A 17,642-nucleotide genomic window follows, 5' to 3' on the forward strand; every position below is an offset into this window, starting at 1 on the left:
CGATCTTCAATATATCGTCTTCACTGAAAGGCACTTGATGATAATCCATTTGTAGATCCACAGATAAACACAACACAACTTTAATATCACACACCAAGTTGACGTCTTTACGAATAATATACACAAAATGGGGTTTCATCGCGGGAACCAAAAGAGAGAGTACATGGAAATTTTGGGACCTACTCCACACATCTCAGGATCAGTTATTTCAATTCGGATTACTTTACTACACTTAGTGTTTGTGACTATGGGATTTATACTTGGGATGTACTGTACGGATATTTCCTACATGTATCAGTGATGTGATATACATACGGATTACTCTATCATTCTTAAAGTGTGACCATGGGATTTATACTTGCATTTGGGATGTACTGAATACTTCGCAATTATGGATATCACCTAGCAGTGATCATGAACTTAAGTGAAAACAGTGTGCCAGTGTGTGTGTGTTCCTAGTGGATTTATTGTTGAACTATATTACGTGGATGTTTATGTGAATAAACTATGTGAATTTTAAAGTGACGTTTTCTAGTTTTACCTGCCGTAGTCACCTTCCATCACGGACTTAGATATACAATAGCGTCTCGTCATAGCCCAAGTGCTATCATATTTTGGAGAAACGCTACAAATGGTGGCAGCGGTGGGATGGAAGTTACCATGATTATGGCAGGGGAAATGTTACTTTGTTGAACTTTTTGGATTTTATATCTGTGACTATTTGTGATGATGGATATTTCGGAAACATCGAGGAGATCATTTCAGCGAGGGCTCACTTTTCCGCATGTGCGTCGAAATTTCAGTTATAATTTCGACCATAGTGAAGTGATGAGTGCTGATGTGCTTTATTATTCACCTCGGACATTCCGTGATTCGGATGTTGAAATATCATCAGTGACCTCTACTCCGAGTGTTGGACTAGGGACTACAGTAAATTTTGATATTTGTGCGTCGAGTTCACGGACAGCGAATCAACGCAAGTCGGAACATCAATATGAGGGATTCATTCTAAGATGGATTATTGTGTTGCTGTATGTGGCAAGTTCTGTGGGTATAATGTACCATAGATACCCAAACCACATTATCCCGTGCTTCATAAAAGAGTTTAAAGTGTTTGGAACTCAAGTGTTCTGGTTGTGTATCACGTTTTCTGTGATAGTGAATTCGATTCAGAATCCCGTGATAGTAGACATAACGACAAATATGTCCCAGGTATTAGTGGACGATAGTGAATTAATGTCGTCAAACAGCCAAGATGAAGCGATATTTTATGTACACGAAATTCCGTCAAGTGTGTCCCTGCTGGAGCAGAAGGCCATGCGTGCGCGTCGGCCGCGCGGGAATGGAGGACTAATACAGGCGAGGAACGGAGTTAAGACTGTACCCAGCAATATGTGCTACTAAGAGGGATACAGACACAGAGTTTTGTGAAATTATTTCTTCCGCGGGAAACTGCAAACAGGAAGAAGAGTACGACTTACTCGAAACCAGAGTAATGTGTGATGTAATAATGTGTGATTTAGCTACGGAAGTGCGTAATATGGTGGACTGGAAAGTTGACACCGGAGACGTACTTTTATATCCGTAGATCTCTATAGCGGTGCTATGAGGATCGTCCTGTATTGGAGCCTGACCTTTCTCTGTGTAAGACAGCCGATGTAAACACGTTGTTTGTGGTAGTGATTTTATCAAAATTTATCATTCGGGAACTATCGTTGTTAAGACAGTCGATCAAGCCAATGGATCACGTGCTGTTTAAGGAAGCACTATGGAGAGAATACCTCGACAAGTGTGAAGTATTGGACGAGGGATTATAGCCATGCAAGAAACCACAATGATTGATAGAGGGAATCGGAGAGTCCATAAAGTTTATATTGTATTTTAATTGGGACAGTTGCTGGACAGTGTTGTCGACTTAAAAACGACGTTGTGATGAAACCCCATTTTGTGTATATTATTCGTAAAGACGTCAACTTGGTGTGTGATATTAAAGTTGTGTTGTGTTTATCTGTGGATCTACAAATGGATTATCATCAAGTGCCTTTCAGTGAAGACGATATATTGAAGATCGCCTTCGTTATTCCACTAGGTGGATTGTTTACCAATGTTATAGTGATGGTGTTTGATTTGGTCAACGCCTGGATCACTTTCTCCAGAATTATTGAGAAAACGCCGAGTGGATTACAGTGGAACATTGCAGTGTTTTATCTGGACTGTGTTATTGTGTACGAGAAGAATTTAAGTCAGAAGATGGACAACTTGTATTGATGGCAGTCATGCATGAAGATACCTGACGGTGCCGATTTGAAGTTGAAGGCCTATAAGGTGTCACTTGTTCTGCAGACAAGTGACGTTCCTGTGACATGTGGTGTCCAGGATGGCGTCCGGACTGATTCTTCAAGAACAGAGGCAACGCTGAAGATGTAATCACCAGAAACCGATCCAGAACCATATGTCAGGAAGTTGGTGAAAACTTCGCATTAATAGCGAAGTGTCTACATGGCCATACCAAGCAATGTAAAGTTTGGTGGTAGACAACAGAAACTTTTGGTGACGTGAAGAAATGGTTAACTTCAACTTTTAGAAATCCAGACGTCCCACACGGGAGATTTATGCTGAACACGGAGGCAAGTAACTACATGCTGTATGAGCTGTGATGTCCCAAGAGTGACCTGGAACCTGTTACAACCAGTACCCGTGAGACACATGAACATGGGCTGATTCCAAAGATAATGTTGTTGTGGTGATCCATTCAGAGCGCTAGCCTTAGAAACCCAATTTTTGTTGAAATAAAATGGACGAACCGGAAGAAGTACCTGTACGTTGTGTGTGTACACGTACTTGTACCATGCCTGTCGCAGTACCGGAACAAGGCTGGGCTACGATGAACATTTTGAAATTACCTGTTTTGCTGATGATGACCTAATGTGTGGTGGCCGTTCCAGATGACTCTGAAGAACTTTGAAATGAACATTTTTGAAATAATAATGTGACTTTCGCGCAAAGTTACGTGTGACACTTATACATAAAGCATATAAGTGAAAAACAATTCTGTGGATTATTATGCGAGATATTCATTTTACGTGACACTTAGATACCACTGATGAACTTTACCAATCCGGTGAATTATTATGTGACGCATTCCTTTACGATTTGTAGCGTTTCTCCAAAATATGATAGCACTTGGGCTATGACGAGACGCTGTTGTATATCATAAGTCCGTGATGGAAGGTGACTACGGCAGGGAAAACTAGAAAACGTCACTTTAAAATTCACATAGTTTATTCACATAAACATCCACGTAATATAGTTCACAATAAATCCACTAGGAACACACACACTGGCACACTGTTTCACTTAAGTTCATGATCACTGCTAGGTGATATCCATAATTGCGAAGTATTCAGTACATCCCAAATGCAAGTATAAATCCCATGGTCACACTTTAAGAATGATAGAGTAATCCGTATGTATATCACATCACTGATACATGTAGGAAATATCCGTACAGTACATCCCAAGTATAAAATCCCATAGTCACAAACACTAAGTGTAGTAAAGTAATCCGAATTGAAATAACTGATCCTGAGATGTGTGGAGTAGGTCCCAAAAATTTCCATGTACTCTCTCTTTTCTTCACGTGCGCCCCTTTTTTATACCACTTTCATACTATCATCTAATTGGCTAAAACCTCGCTCCTTCCATATCCATTCTCCCGTTCATTGGCTGAATCTTAATATGATTACGTATTTCTACCTACTTCCATCCCCCCTCCCAACCTAACTCTAATTGGCTGGCCGGAGTGACCACTACCTAAATTTAGCTCTCTGTTACTATTAATACGAACACCTTACGCAACCTGTCCATCAAACTGGACCCTAATACACAGCCCTAGTCGTAAACAACTCCTTATATGGAAAAACGGAATGCGGTGCCCTAGCTCCCTTATACGTAACGACCCCAGATGGGCACGTGCGCGTGGCCACCTGGCCCCTAACTGTCCTATGTATGTATATATACACTATACAGACTGCATATATATAAACTAAAACTATGAACTAAATAGTATAAAACTCTTATTTTAACAATACAAATAAACTTTAACACGGTTCCCATCATCATAAACATGACACCAGGGTCATAGGGTAACACCTGGGTAGTTGATCTAGCAGGCGGTGCCTCGCTGGACCTAATTGGATAGATAACGAACCACACACTTAATATATTTATGTGTCACTCATTGATAACACTACATCTCCCCTTCATCAAGTCACTGAGAATTTAATCTGATTCAGTAATATGTATTTAATGATCAGAAGTGTTTACAGAGTCAGTTTGTTTGGAGGTTTTGAGATTCTAGAGATTCTCCCGATCTTGTGTGTGTCTTATCATATCCTCGCTCCTCATCCAATCCTATGACTGGATTTGATTCAGGCACGCGTACACATTCCTGTGGAGGGGCTGTCTCAGAAACATCTGGGTGTTCTTGCACTACAGGCTTTGGAGGGATATACTGTAAATTTCTCTTATTTCTCCTTAAATCACCATCTCTCGTAGCGATTATATACGAACGCGGATTTCCGCTTTCACCTTTTCACATGTCCAGTAGTTTTTTGATATCTTTTACACCAAACACGGTCTTTTGGGTTATTAACTTTATAAGCTCGCGTGCCCTATGTCTTCTGTCAAAATAGGACTTTTGTTTTTGTTTTCGGCTTTTTTCGAAGTTTCTGAGTTTACGCTCGTTGCAAGTTTTGGCTTTAGCGTTTTTGGAGCGACTGTACTGCGCGTTTGGAGTTTTCTACTCATTAATAATTCGCCGGACTGAATCCGTTGTGTAGCGGAGTTGATCTGTATGTTAACAGAGCTATATACGGATCGCTTGCTTTCTTAAGCATCTTTTTCACAGTTTGCACAGCTCTTTCTGCCATCCCGTTACTTTGTGGATATCTAGGGCTACTTGTTGTATGGTAAAATCCATACTCTCTTGAAAACTGTTTGAATTTGGCAGAGGAGTACTGTGGACCGTTGTCCGATACTAACACTTCAGGTATCCCGTGTCTAGCAAAAATAGAACGGAGATGGTTAATGACAGTGTTTGAATCGGTGGTCCGTTACAATTTTGCTATCTCTATTTAGCGCGAGTAATAATCTACAACCAATTAGATACGTTTTGACCGTTTAAGTCAAACAAGTCTGTAAGCAAGTCTTTGCCACGGACGTGCAGGATATTCCGTCGGAATCATTGGTTCGACCTGCTCATTTGTAATTTCAATACACCTTTGACATGATTTAACAACTTGTTCCAGTTGTTTGCTGAGTCCCATCCACCAAATGGATGATTTTGCTCGCTCTCTACATTTTACAATGCCTTGATGCCCATCGTGAATTTTATCAAGCATTTCTTTTTGTAAGTTTTCTGGAATTACTAACCTATTGTCTTTAAGCAATAAATCATGTTGTATTGTAAACTCGCCTCTGTGAGTCCAATACGGTTTCATAGTCTCATCTAGAGCAGATTTTTCTGGCCAGCCCTGCTTACAATAAGTCAGGAGTTTTTCACAAACTTTGTCATTCTTATATTCTGAATATATTTGTTCCAGACGACCTTTTGAAGCTGGAAAGCTTTCTATCACCTGGTCTACAAAGGCCATAACTTCCTCTTGAAGTTCAATATCGTGCTCTGAGGGTTTGTTTACCGGAGATCTCGATAGTGTGTCTGCGGTACAAAGGCTTTTACCCGCGACATGGCCTATTGAGAATTTAAATCTCATTAAGCGCATTTTGAATCTCTGAATTCTCGGCGGCAATTCTGATAGGTCTTTTGTGCCTAACAACGGTACCAACGGTTTGTGGTCGGTTTCAACCTCAAATTTCTTTCCAATGAGGTAGCAATGAAATTTTTCGCAAGCCCACGTTATGCCTAACGCTTCCTTTTCTATTTGAGCATACCGTTTTTCAGTTTCGGTCATCGATCGAGACGCGTATGCTACGGGTTTGAGTGCTTGCCCGTGTTTTTGTCGCAGCACAGCGCCTAGTCCAAATGATGAAGCATCAGCTGACAGTACTATGTCTTTATTTGGATCATAGTGAGCTAAAGTGGGTGAGCTTGTCAGTTCATGTTTTATTTCGGCTAAACATTTTTCCTGAGATGCACCCCATAGCCATGCTCTGTCTTTTTTTTAACAGGCTCTAAGAGGTGTTGTTTTGTTTGCCAAATTTGGTGAGAATTTGCTAGCTGATTTATCATACCAAGCAATCTGCGGCACATCAGACACATTTTCTGGTGATGTTCAATTTCACAATAGCCTCAGCCTTTTCAGGATCAACTCTACATCCATCAGCATCTTACAAAAATCTGACCGAGGAACTTACATCTCGGTTTTGCGAACTCGCATTTCTTGTTTAGCGTTATGCCCGTTTTTTCACATAGCAGTTTCAGAACCTTTTTAACCGCTTGTCATGCTCTTTTAATGGGTGGAGGGATCCTGCATATCATATATGAGGTATGTCGTCCATATGACAAAGGACGCCCTTTATTCCCCTGTAGCATTTCTGACATTCTCTTTTGGAAAAATTCAGATGCTGAAACTTATCCAAAAGGAAGGCGATAGGAAAACTGAATCTGCGAATGTGTTATAAATGTTGGTTAATGGTATATTCTGGTGTGTAGCTTTTATCTGCCAAAACCCTAGATTTCATCTAGTTAAAAAATCTTGGCTCATCTGACAATTTACCCAACCTGATTTAATGGCGGTCCCTAGCGACGATTGTTGATCCAAAATCAGATTTTATGCGCTTGAGTGAATATTTAATTTGGTCAAATCAACATAAATGCTAACTGTCCTATTTTTTGGCCTACAACACCCTACCCAAGGTGCACCATTCGGTTGTATTTTCAACTTTTAAATGTCATGATGTTTAGTTACATAATGTTTCATGAACTCATTTTTGATTTGGTCATCAAGTCGTAAATTCCCTGCGCGGAAAAGATAGAGAAATAAGGGCTAGAGCGTCACTTCTAATTAGGTTTATTCCCATGCTTGAATTTTGGCGAAATTCCGCGCTGGTATTTTGCTGTAAATGATATTCATCATTTAATACGCCTACTTTGGGTGTTCTTTCGTGAACAATATTCATATTTTTGTAAACACGCTCTAATATCCAAATACGGAAAATCAGCCTTTGGGAGTGCATTTAGACTAATCTATAGAGTACAAGTGCCTGTGATAGTCCAACTGATGACTACGAAGTCATACGATTTTCTCAATTTATTTATTTTATCCCTAGATTATATTTCACATGAAATTTTGAATAAATGCACATGAATTTTGAAAGCTTTTATCCTGGTCCATGTAAGTAATTTCGTGACGTCTAGTTGACAACAAGCATTGTAGACATTCGTTCATCTTCTGATGGAGTCGCTCTCCGATATTGTCTAGACTGTGACGTAGCTCTTTCAATTTCAAACGATTTGAGAATCAACGTTTTTAATTAGAATGTTCATGATGTTTACCAATTTCTTTTTGTACTCTTTTCCTTTGTCACAAATAGGAAAGATTTGGTTGACTTCCACTACTATTGAGATGCTTAATTTGATGAGGTCACATAGGCAACATTATTTTAAAAGTTACCATGTAATACTCAGACCTAAAATATTTCCATCCCGTTATTTGAAGCTATTTATCTCTGTTGAATTTAAAACTGGTGCATCGATTGCAACCCATGTTGCCTTTTTATGGGAATGACTTTTAACAGTGTTTTTATAATACAATACTGGACTCATCTCATGTGAATCTTTGATTTAATGTTTCTGAAGCATCTTGTTCTAGACAGTATTTCTGGTGGTTTCCATGAGTGACTGTATGCTAACTCGGTTACAATGGCTTGTGGCGTATTTATTAGTATACCAAGGTCTAAAGACAATGTTAATTCTGCAGAACAGTACATGGATTATACTTGATTTGACTACATAACTTCTTATGGTTCCATGGAACTGTGCTAACTATCATGTTTTTTACATGTGAGATTTTGGATAACATACAGTAGCTTGATTTATTACATACCATGAATCTTAACATGGAGTCATGCTGAAGTGTGTAAGAAATTGCAAGTAATGATGGAAGCTTTATCAACCATGACAGGTATCGTGAAATATTTGACAAATGAAGGACTCAGTTTCTTACTTTTTTCCTGTTAAACATCTGGTAATATAAACATTTGGATTATGTTCAATATGATATTTCACCGTTGGGGAATGAAAAATAATGTGCTTTAATTTGAACTATTTGTCATTGCTCTTTACTACAATAGGTTTGCATATATTAGTAAGTATCTGTTTAGGTTCAAATGATGTGAAAAGGGTCAACGCTTTCCTCATTCATTCCCATGTAGACTAAATTTCTGAAAATTCTCTTTGGAAAAATTCAGAAATGCTGAACTTATCCAGTAGGAATGGCGAAGTTTTTAATTTGAATATGAAGTTTACGAACGGATGATTTTCGCGCTTGACTGAATCATTTAATTTGGTCAAATGGCATCCACAAAATGCGTATCTCTCCATTGGTTTTTGGTACATACAACACATACCTGACCGCTAACCATTCGGTTGCGCTCAGTTCGTCATTTTGAAATGACCCCTAGTTTTTCATTCTTTCTAACTCATTTTTGACTTTTGTCATCAAGGTATCGGTACCCTGCGCGGAACGGATAGAGAGTAAGCGAGCTGAGCGTTACTGTCTAACTTAATTTTGTATTCACCTCCATTCTGTTTTGCCAATGACCAGTGAAAAGTTTGGGAAATTCCGCGCGGTATTTTGTGTCATCATTCGCGGTTGTCGCGTTTGGTGATTTTTCGTGAACAATAGATATATTTACCTTTTCTATTATCCCGAGTGCCTGTATTGCTGGTCTGCCCAGAAGTGCCTGTGATAGTCCTTTGAACTACGAAAATTTCTCAACACTTATCTTATCCCTAGATTCTATTTCACAATGAAATTTGCCTAAAAACACATAATTTTGAATTTCCTGGTCCATGTAAGTTTTCGTGGACTTTGACAGTTTCACATTGTTTTCATCTTCTGGTGTTCTCTCTCCGATATGACTGTGACGTCAGCTCCTGTGTCAATTTTAAATGGAATGTCCACGTTTTTTATTTTTAATGTTCGTGATTCATGGGTGACTCTTTTCTTTGTTCACTGCTCCTAGGAATATCCTGGTCTTCATTTCTGCTATTGATGTTTCCCAGCGTTGATTTGGTCAAACAACATTTTGCAAAGTGTCCCGTTTTTCTCACACTTAAAACATTTCGCATCCCCGTGCTGGACATTTATCTCTGCCGTGAGATTTAAAAACTGCCGCATCGTTTGCAACCCGTTGTCCGCTTGGCTGGGAAATGTTGCTGTTTTGCGTATGTCTGGTTCTTTGTTTTTGGTCGGACATTCTTTTGCTTCACTCTGTTCACAGTATTTTTCTGTGGTTTCCTGGCTGGTGTTCTCTGTCTCCCTTACAATGGCTTGTTGTCTTCTTACAGCTTCGCTTTGTCTTGCATAGATAACAGCCTTTTCTAGTGTTAGTTTTGCGTCTAACTGCATTTTTTCTGAGACTTTATGGTCCCGAACTCCGACAACAATACGGTCTCGTATCATTTCGTCATGCAGTGCACCAAAGTTGCAATGATCTGCGAGAACATGAAGGGCAGTGACGAAACTGTCTACTGTTTCTCCTTCCTCCTGTTTTCTGAGGTTAAACTTGGAGCGTTCAAATATGATATTTCTTTTGGGAATGAAATATTCGTTGAAATTTCTCAAACCACATTCTTCCATTTCTTTCTGTTGGCATCCGTTAGGCTAAATGATGTGAAAATATCATCTGCCTCACTTCCCATTGAGTATATCAGAGTGCTGATTTGGATCGCCTCATCCTTCTCAGCTAATCCTGAAGCTTGGCGAAATCGCTCAAATCTCTGAAACCATTTTTCCCAGTTTTCAGGTTTCGAGAAGTCCAACTTGTCAGGATTAGTAAATTGGAAGGAAGCCATTGTGTCAATATAACTGCAACAGTTTTGCACGTTAGGTTTTCATTAGTGGTTTTTTCTTAGTTCACCGCTGCCACCATGTTATGTTACATACGACTCGGAGACTGTTTTACTCTAGCTCTACCAGTTTTAATCTGAATCAATCTACAGTATTGTTCTAGATACATTCACCACGGTTCCCATCATCATAAACATGACACCAGGGTCATAGGGTAAACACCTGGGTAGTTGATCTAGCAGGCGGTGCCTCGCTGGACCTAATTGGATAGATAACGAACCACACACTTAATATATTTATGTGTCACTCATTGATAACACTACAGTTACCTATTGAAGCCGACACAAACACACATATATGACGTTTTACAAACATTGGTAATAATATATCATTGGTTTTAAATGCTCTTTATGTATTTTAGATACAAAATATTTTTAGACGTCACTTAACAATGAAAAAATACTATTGAAATGAGATTGAAGACTATTACTTTGGGTCCTAACCATTGTATATTCAATTTAAATACACATTATAAATTTTAATATAATGTTGCAATACTGGCAAAAATTATTTCAAGTCCATGTGGTTGTAGGTTTTGTAGTTCTCAAAATGTTGCAAACTTTTAGTGCTCAGAATACCAAATTAACAGTTTTCGTCTTTTTTCTGTTTTAAAGATTATAGTACATATACCGATTTGTATCTAATAACAATGTTTGACCGAAAATCAACCTTAGGAGAGAAATTTATATGTTATTTCTAATATGCACAAAAATATATCATTTTACTGCGCTGTTAACGGACAACAGTTTAACTATTGAGTTACTCCTTTACTATAATGGCAGACATTTACATTATAATGTAATATCACGCTGATCTAGAAATACCATCTTAGGATAAGAAAGCAGGAAAATTACATATTTATGATAAATGATGCATCCAAATGCAGCTTTTTTAAAATATAGTATATGTTCTGTTAACTTAAAAAGGTCAGTCAAGTGCAAGTAATACATTTTTAAAGTTTGGAAATCATATTTGACATAAATTCACTTACTCTTTAGGTAATTAATGTCAGATGTTACATGTACTATATATGTATATAAAGGTCACTTAACAGACATGTATGGAAGACCTTGTTGAAAAATATCACGTTTCAACAGGCAAAAGGCTTATATTATATTAAGTATCAATCTAAAATCTAATGAAAATGAAAACTTTACAGGTAAATTTACCTGTTGGCATTGGGACTCCCTTTTAGGAAAAAGACTATAACCACTAGTACTGTCACAACAAACTACCCTACAGGTAAAATCCCAAAATGTTGGCGTTCAGAGATACATACCTTGAATGTAATAATGTTGAACTGATATGTATGGTGGCATATTTCTGCCATCGAGTTCTTTGACCAGATAGTTATGTCGGCAAGTCGAGCTATAACATGACTTTTTGATAAATTATGTTGACCAGTCGAGTTATAACATGACTTGTTGAGATATTTATGTCGGTAAGATGAGTTTTTAACACGACAAATCCACATAATCATATTGGAAAGTCGAGTTACACTATCGCGACTGACTATACTGGATCTCGTCGTAATAAGGTAAGTCAATTTTCCAAGATATAAGTCGACTTTCCGTGATGTAAGTCGGCTTGCCGACATAAATATCACAACAAGTCATGATAATAACTCGACAGGTCGACATAACTATATCTCGGCAAAGTTACGTTACATAACTCGACCTAATATAACACGATGGCAGAAATATGCCACCATAAGATATGGTCTAAAATCACAAAACACATAATAAAACTATTTTTAATTAGCTGTTTATATCGACCCCCTAATTCCTTAGTTAATTACTGGGACCTACTTGATAAAAAATATTGATAAAGTTATAGACACACAAAAAGACGTTATTCTTGTAGGTGATATAAAATCATGGATATGATAAATCTTATTCTAATTCACATCTTCACAGACTTTTACTTAAATAACGGATTAGAAAATACTGTTTCTGAATCTACTAGGATTACTTCGTCTTTTTCAAAATCCAATTAGATGTAATTATCACTAATAATACTAATTTAAACGACTAATACCACTGTACAAGTTACTCCATCCTGCAGCGATCACTCTCCTATAAGTTTCGATATAAATTTTAAAAATCATTTAAAAAAAACATACATACAAAAAGACTGTCTTATACTTTAATAATGCAGACTATGATGGGCAAATTAATATCTTCGTTCTATTGATTGGGCTGTCGAACTACAAGGAAGTATTGATAATATGAATTCTATTTTAAATGATAAAATCCTAGCAGCTACTGTATTGACCTATTTGTACCTCATAAAACAGTAACTATCAGACCCAATGATAAAATTTGGATGACAAATGATATACGAGTAATGATAGTAGAAGAAATCGTCAACTGATTCTAAAGCCAAATTATATAACACTCCTGCCTCGTGGAACAAATTCAGAACCATTCGGAATCATGTTATTTCTTCAATCCGTGATGCAAAAGAAAAAATTATCTATCTAAACTTCAGTCCTCTTTAATTGATAAATCTATACCGCCTGGTAAATGGTGGCGAATAGCGAAGTCAGTTATGAATCTTAATAAACAAAAATGAAACCGACGCTCCTCTGAATATTAATGGTGATCTAAAACTACACCCTATCGACAAAGCTGAATCATTCAATGAACATTTTACATCTACATCTCTGTTTCTAATAAGATGTTAACGATTGACTCCTGACAGTCCTCAGCCACAGCATACATTTTCCACTTTCGACATTACAGAACAAGACATAATTGATCAACTTCATCTTCTCAACACCAATAAACCTTCAGGCCCTGGTACTATTCCTTCTCAATTCATAAAGGGTGTTTCTCAGTCAATTATAAATCCTCTTCATGTAATATTTAATAATTCTATATCAGCTGGTATGCTTCCTGATGTGTGGAAAAATGCCAATGTTACACCCATAATATAAAGGTAATGGTTTACGAAGTGATCCTTCTAATTATAGACCTATTTCTGTGACTCCTATTTTTAACAAAATTTTGGAAAAAATTGTGTTTAAAAATCTGTTTTAACTATCTTTTCCAGACATAACATAATCTCCAAACATCAATAAGGATTTTTACCTAAAGATTCAACAACCTATCAACTAATAGCTATATATGACACTATTGGTAAAACATTTGGATAATGGCAAAGAAGCGAGAATGATATTTTGTGATATAAACAAAGCTTTTGATCGTGTCTGGCATGATGGTTTAATATATAAGCTTAAAAAAATATGGAATCGAAGGTAATATGTTGAAATGGTTTTCATCTTATTTGAATAATAGGAGACAGAGAGTGATCTTTGATGAATTCAAATCTACTTTTATCTTCAACTTCTTCTTTGTAACTCTATCTTGGAACTTGACAATGATAAACCACTGACAACACAAACATTTTTGCAAGGCTCTGAAAGACACGATATTAACATTAATAAAGCTATATTGGATAAAGTTCAGTGCTTGCTTTGTCAGATTTTTGTTGAATAGATTTCCGTTGAATTCAATAGACTTGTAAATCATTTTTTCTATTAGTAATGATAATGAACTCTGACATAGATGCTTTTCAAAATCTAGCTTGAAGTTTCTTAAAGATATCAATCATCACTAAATAAAAATAGCAATTTAGATTATTTATGTGTATAAATACTTCATTTGTATTCCCACTATAATATATGTAAGGACAGAGGGCGTGTATAGGCATGTTGCCTGTTGCCCAATTCCGATTTTCTGTATCATCTGACAATAAAATAATTCTGAAATCAAAAAATGTGTTCCGCAATGATAAGGTCTTAGCATTGGATTTGATGATTTAAATATATGTACAGTTATATATGCTAATTAAAACATCGTTTTGGGAATGCTTATTCACTACAGGCCATACATGTACCTATGTTTTCTTTTTACATATCGTTTAAATTGAGGAATCTACAGAGTTATTTATCCGCCTACCTCGAAGAGGCAACAGTCACAAAATGAGAAAAAAACTTGGCTAAGCGCACGTCAGCAATGGTGATCCCTCCCTTACACATTATAGGGGACATCTACTGAATTTTGGATTATGTGGAAATAATTCAATATGGAGGCTAAACATCGCCCCCCGTCGCTTTCAAAATTTAAAAGAAAACACATTCTAAACAATTCAATATACGTTTTTATTACCAAAAATATATATCCTGATTATTTTTTCAAAAATTTCAATTGGTAAATTTATTACGTAGGACGCACTGTCGAAATTATTGTTGATTTATGAATTGTCAGTACTTATTCCCCTGCAGAGGTGCTCCTTATACAGAATTGGCATTGTGCACATGCTCTTGTAAAGATATTCTGTGCCTGTAAATAAAAATGTTTGGGTCTTCACCAATTCTAGTTAACTTGTTATTAATGATATGCGGCTCAGATTGTTTTATCCTTCGAAAGCATATTCAACTTTGATTTCAGATCTATGACCCAAACAGATAGGAAAAAAAGGCCTTAATGAAGTCAAATACAATGGTACCGCGCTGCATGATCAAATTCCGTTACGCTTGTATGTCAGTTTACTGATCACCACTTAATAAAGGCCTTAAAAGGGATCTCAGGTTAAGGCTGATATTAGAGGGGTTAAAACGAAAAATCTGTATCTATACATATTGCCCCCCCAACTCCCCCCCTCCATATAGAGGGAAGAAATTAGGATATTACGCGTCACTGATAATTCTCGCCATTGTGTTGTATCGATTTGAATTATAATGTACCCGCTCAAATTTAACCACCACTGTATTTTATGTGTTAACAATGAAGCAGTTTAATCTTACTAATGTTCAAGCTAAAGAAAACAGCAGTATGGGTTATGTGAGACTAACGGTAAAGTTTTCAATTGTTTTTAAATTGTGCTTTTACATTAGGAGTTCTGCACTGGTAAGATAAATTTTAATAAGTTTGAAGCGATTATCCCATTAACCATTATCCTGGTATAGTCCCGCTTCTTCTTTGCTTACAGAGTAAATTTTCTCTACTGTTGATGTGGTATAGTGACAATTGCAATACCGTTGTTTGAGAGTTGTGGACTTGGATAGAGCAGAAAAAATTCAAGGTATTGATTTGTTGAGATCTGTTTAATTGTCATTATTGATACAACTAAACGGTCAACCACTATTTCAACTGTACATCGAAATCGCCTGCTTATGACTAAAGTTGAATATACGTGCTTAAAAGCTGCATGATACAATTATTTTATGCACCTGCTATAAACTTTCTCTCTCTTGGATATTTCTTGTACTCAAAAAGTCTTAAATGGGTGTCAATAGAGCGGTCTGAGTCTCAGAAAGAACATGGTATTATTAATCCACAAATATATAATGGAACCGGTCAAGATGGTACTTCTAGCTTTGTTTCAGAAATACTCTAAGTAATCAAAACGAACTATTATTATTGCGTTTTGGTTTGGTAAGTTGAAACACTATGAACGTAGAATCGTGCTACAATAACAGGAACTTATCTGAAAACATGATTAATAAAACGCTTCATTATTACAAATGTCACAGCAATCATAGCCGAAGAATTTAGATAGTCCATTTGTTTTCTTATTTCCTTTCAAATTGAGAGTTTAATATAATGCTTTGTTTATCACGTAAACTCTTTACTGACACGTGCAGCTATTCATATGATCCTGTTTAAGAAGAGAATCCTAACCTCACCGAGAATATGCTAATGTGCACGCTCTGAATCCGATTGTATGTTATGAAATAGATTGCGTTCACATTACTTGTAGCCAAACATAAATTCCGCGGATTTTATAAAAAAAAAGTAAAAAAAATTATTTTAATAGATGTCTAACATCACGGGAAACACGTGAGTTCCTAATGTAAAAGTAGTTATAGTTTCAGAAGTGAGTAGGTGCAGTGAGTTCGGATGACATGAAGAGTTTTATAGGCCATAAATTACACGGAAGCGCAAATATTAATATTCTAATTTCGTTTCATCTATTGTGTATGGAGACATCATGCGAAGTGTAAGATCGACCACATAATCTCTATTCAGACTACTTACTATAAATCCACCGGAATGGCGAATAAGGCAGGAGGATAAACATCGTAAGTGGAATAATCGACTTGATGTTTTGAGTACCGTTATCCATTTTGATTCTGAGTTTCCTAATGTCCGGTCGCATTATGGTCTGTAACTAGAAATCCTGATCTCGTCAAAAGAACTTTTGAATGGTGTTTCCTTTGTTGTCCTAATTTAAAAAGTTGCCATTGGCACAGTCCATTCGTTTTACGTGCGATACCAGGCATAGTTCATAGTGATACCACACGAAACTAGAAATGATTATTAGAACGGTTTACAGTGCGGTTGAGACGGTGGTCAAATGTTATCTCCCCCCCAATAAAAATAAAAGATAAAAAACGTCTTCAACCCCACTGTCAGAGGTTTGTGAATAATATCGCTCGTGTGTTGGTACGACCATTTAGGAGCAAGGCATTTATATCCTTTTGCAAAATCAGTACTTCCACTTTTCACGGACCTGACCTCGGTAATTTTCCATTGTGTCGTCTCTAGGTACAGAGAAGATACACTGAGTAAGAAACAAATCCTGAATTAAATTTATACTTCCCTCATGATCCGGTTCTGTTTTATATGCCACTGGTACTCTTGAACTGCCATCAGAACCATTGATAATATTCTTTTATGGCAAGATGTGATCTTGTGTCAGGAATTGAAACAACAACGAAGAGACCTTCGCGTACTATAGCGTACAGGAGATGGCTGATATTAAACTGATATGGGATATGAAATATTGGTCTGTGTACCTACAGGTTAAACATTGATACATTAGTGTTATCTACAGAGCTCAAACCGTGTGTTCTATGTCCACTGAGAGGGTATGAAACCGGGAATTCAACTATCCAGGTAATTGTGTTTCTCGTGTACTGTGGAATTCTTAACACCTGATCCGTTTGATGGACCTTATAGATTTATATGTAACGATACAATTAGAGCAGCCACGTAGAGCGTTATTTGATGCTCTGTTTGGGTGCGATGCGATGACCGGACATTTGTAGCGGATCTCTAAATGGCTTCTTGTTGCATTATGGGAGGTACACGGACGCTTGGATAATTTTAGGGGTCTTGAATGATGAAATCCTCATTGCTCCACGAAAAATATCCAGCGATATGTTCATTTAATAAACATTAAGGAACTATAAATCACATGTTTTCATACTCATTTGAACTAACATAAGTCAGCGCAAATTGGCTGTGGTTGAATTCCAGTTACTCAGTACCACGCGCGATGCTTGATACTTGTACCAAATCTAGGAAGTTTGATTTAATATCTTGAACGGAATAAAAAAGAAACAAATATTTGATCCAAGACTACTCGCAACATAATCATAGGATCAATAACAGATATCACTCGCAGCAGCTGTGCTGCTAATATTGTAGATACTACAGATGACTTTTTAGACGGAATATGTTGTCGTACTTTAGAGCTACATATTTGGGTGCCTATTATGCCTAATGGAGCAGAAGTATAGTAATGATTATGCAAAAC

Source organism: Argopecten irradians, chromosome 11, assembly GCF_041381155.1.
Source record: "Argopecten irradians isolate NY chromosome 11, Ai_NY, whole genome shotgun sequence".
NCBI lineage: Eukaryota > Metazoa > Mollusca > Bivalvia > Pectinida > Pectinidae > Argopecten > Argopecten irradians.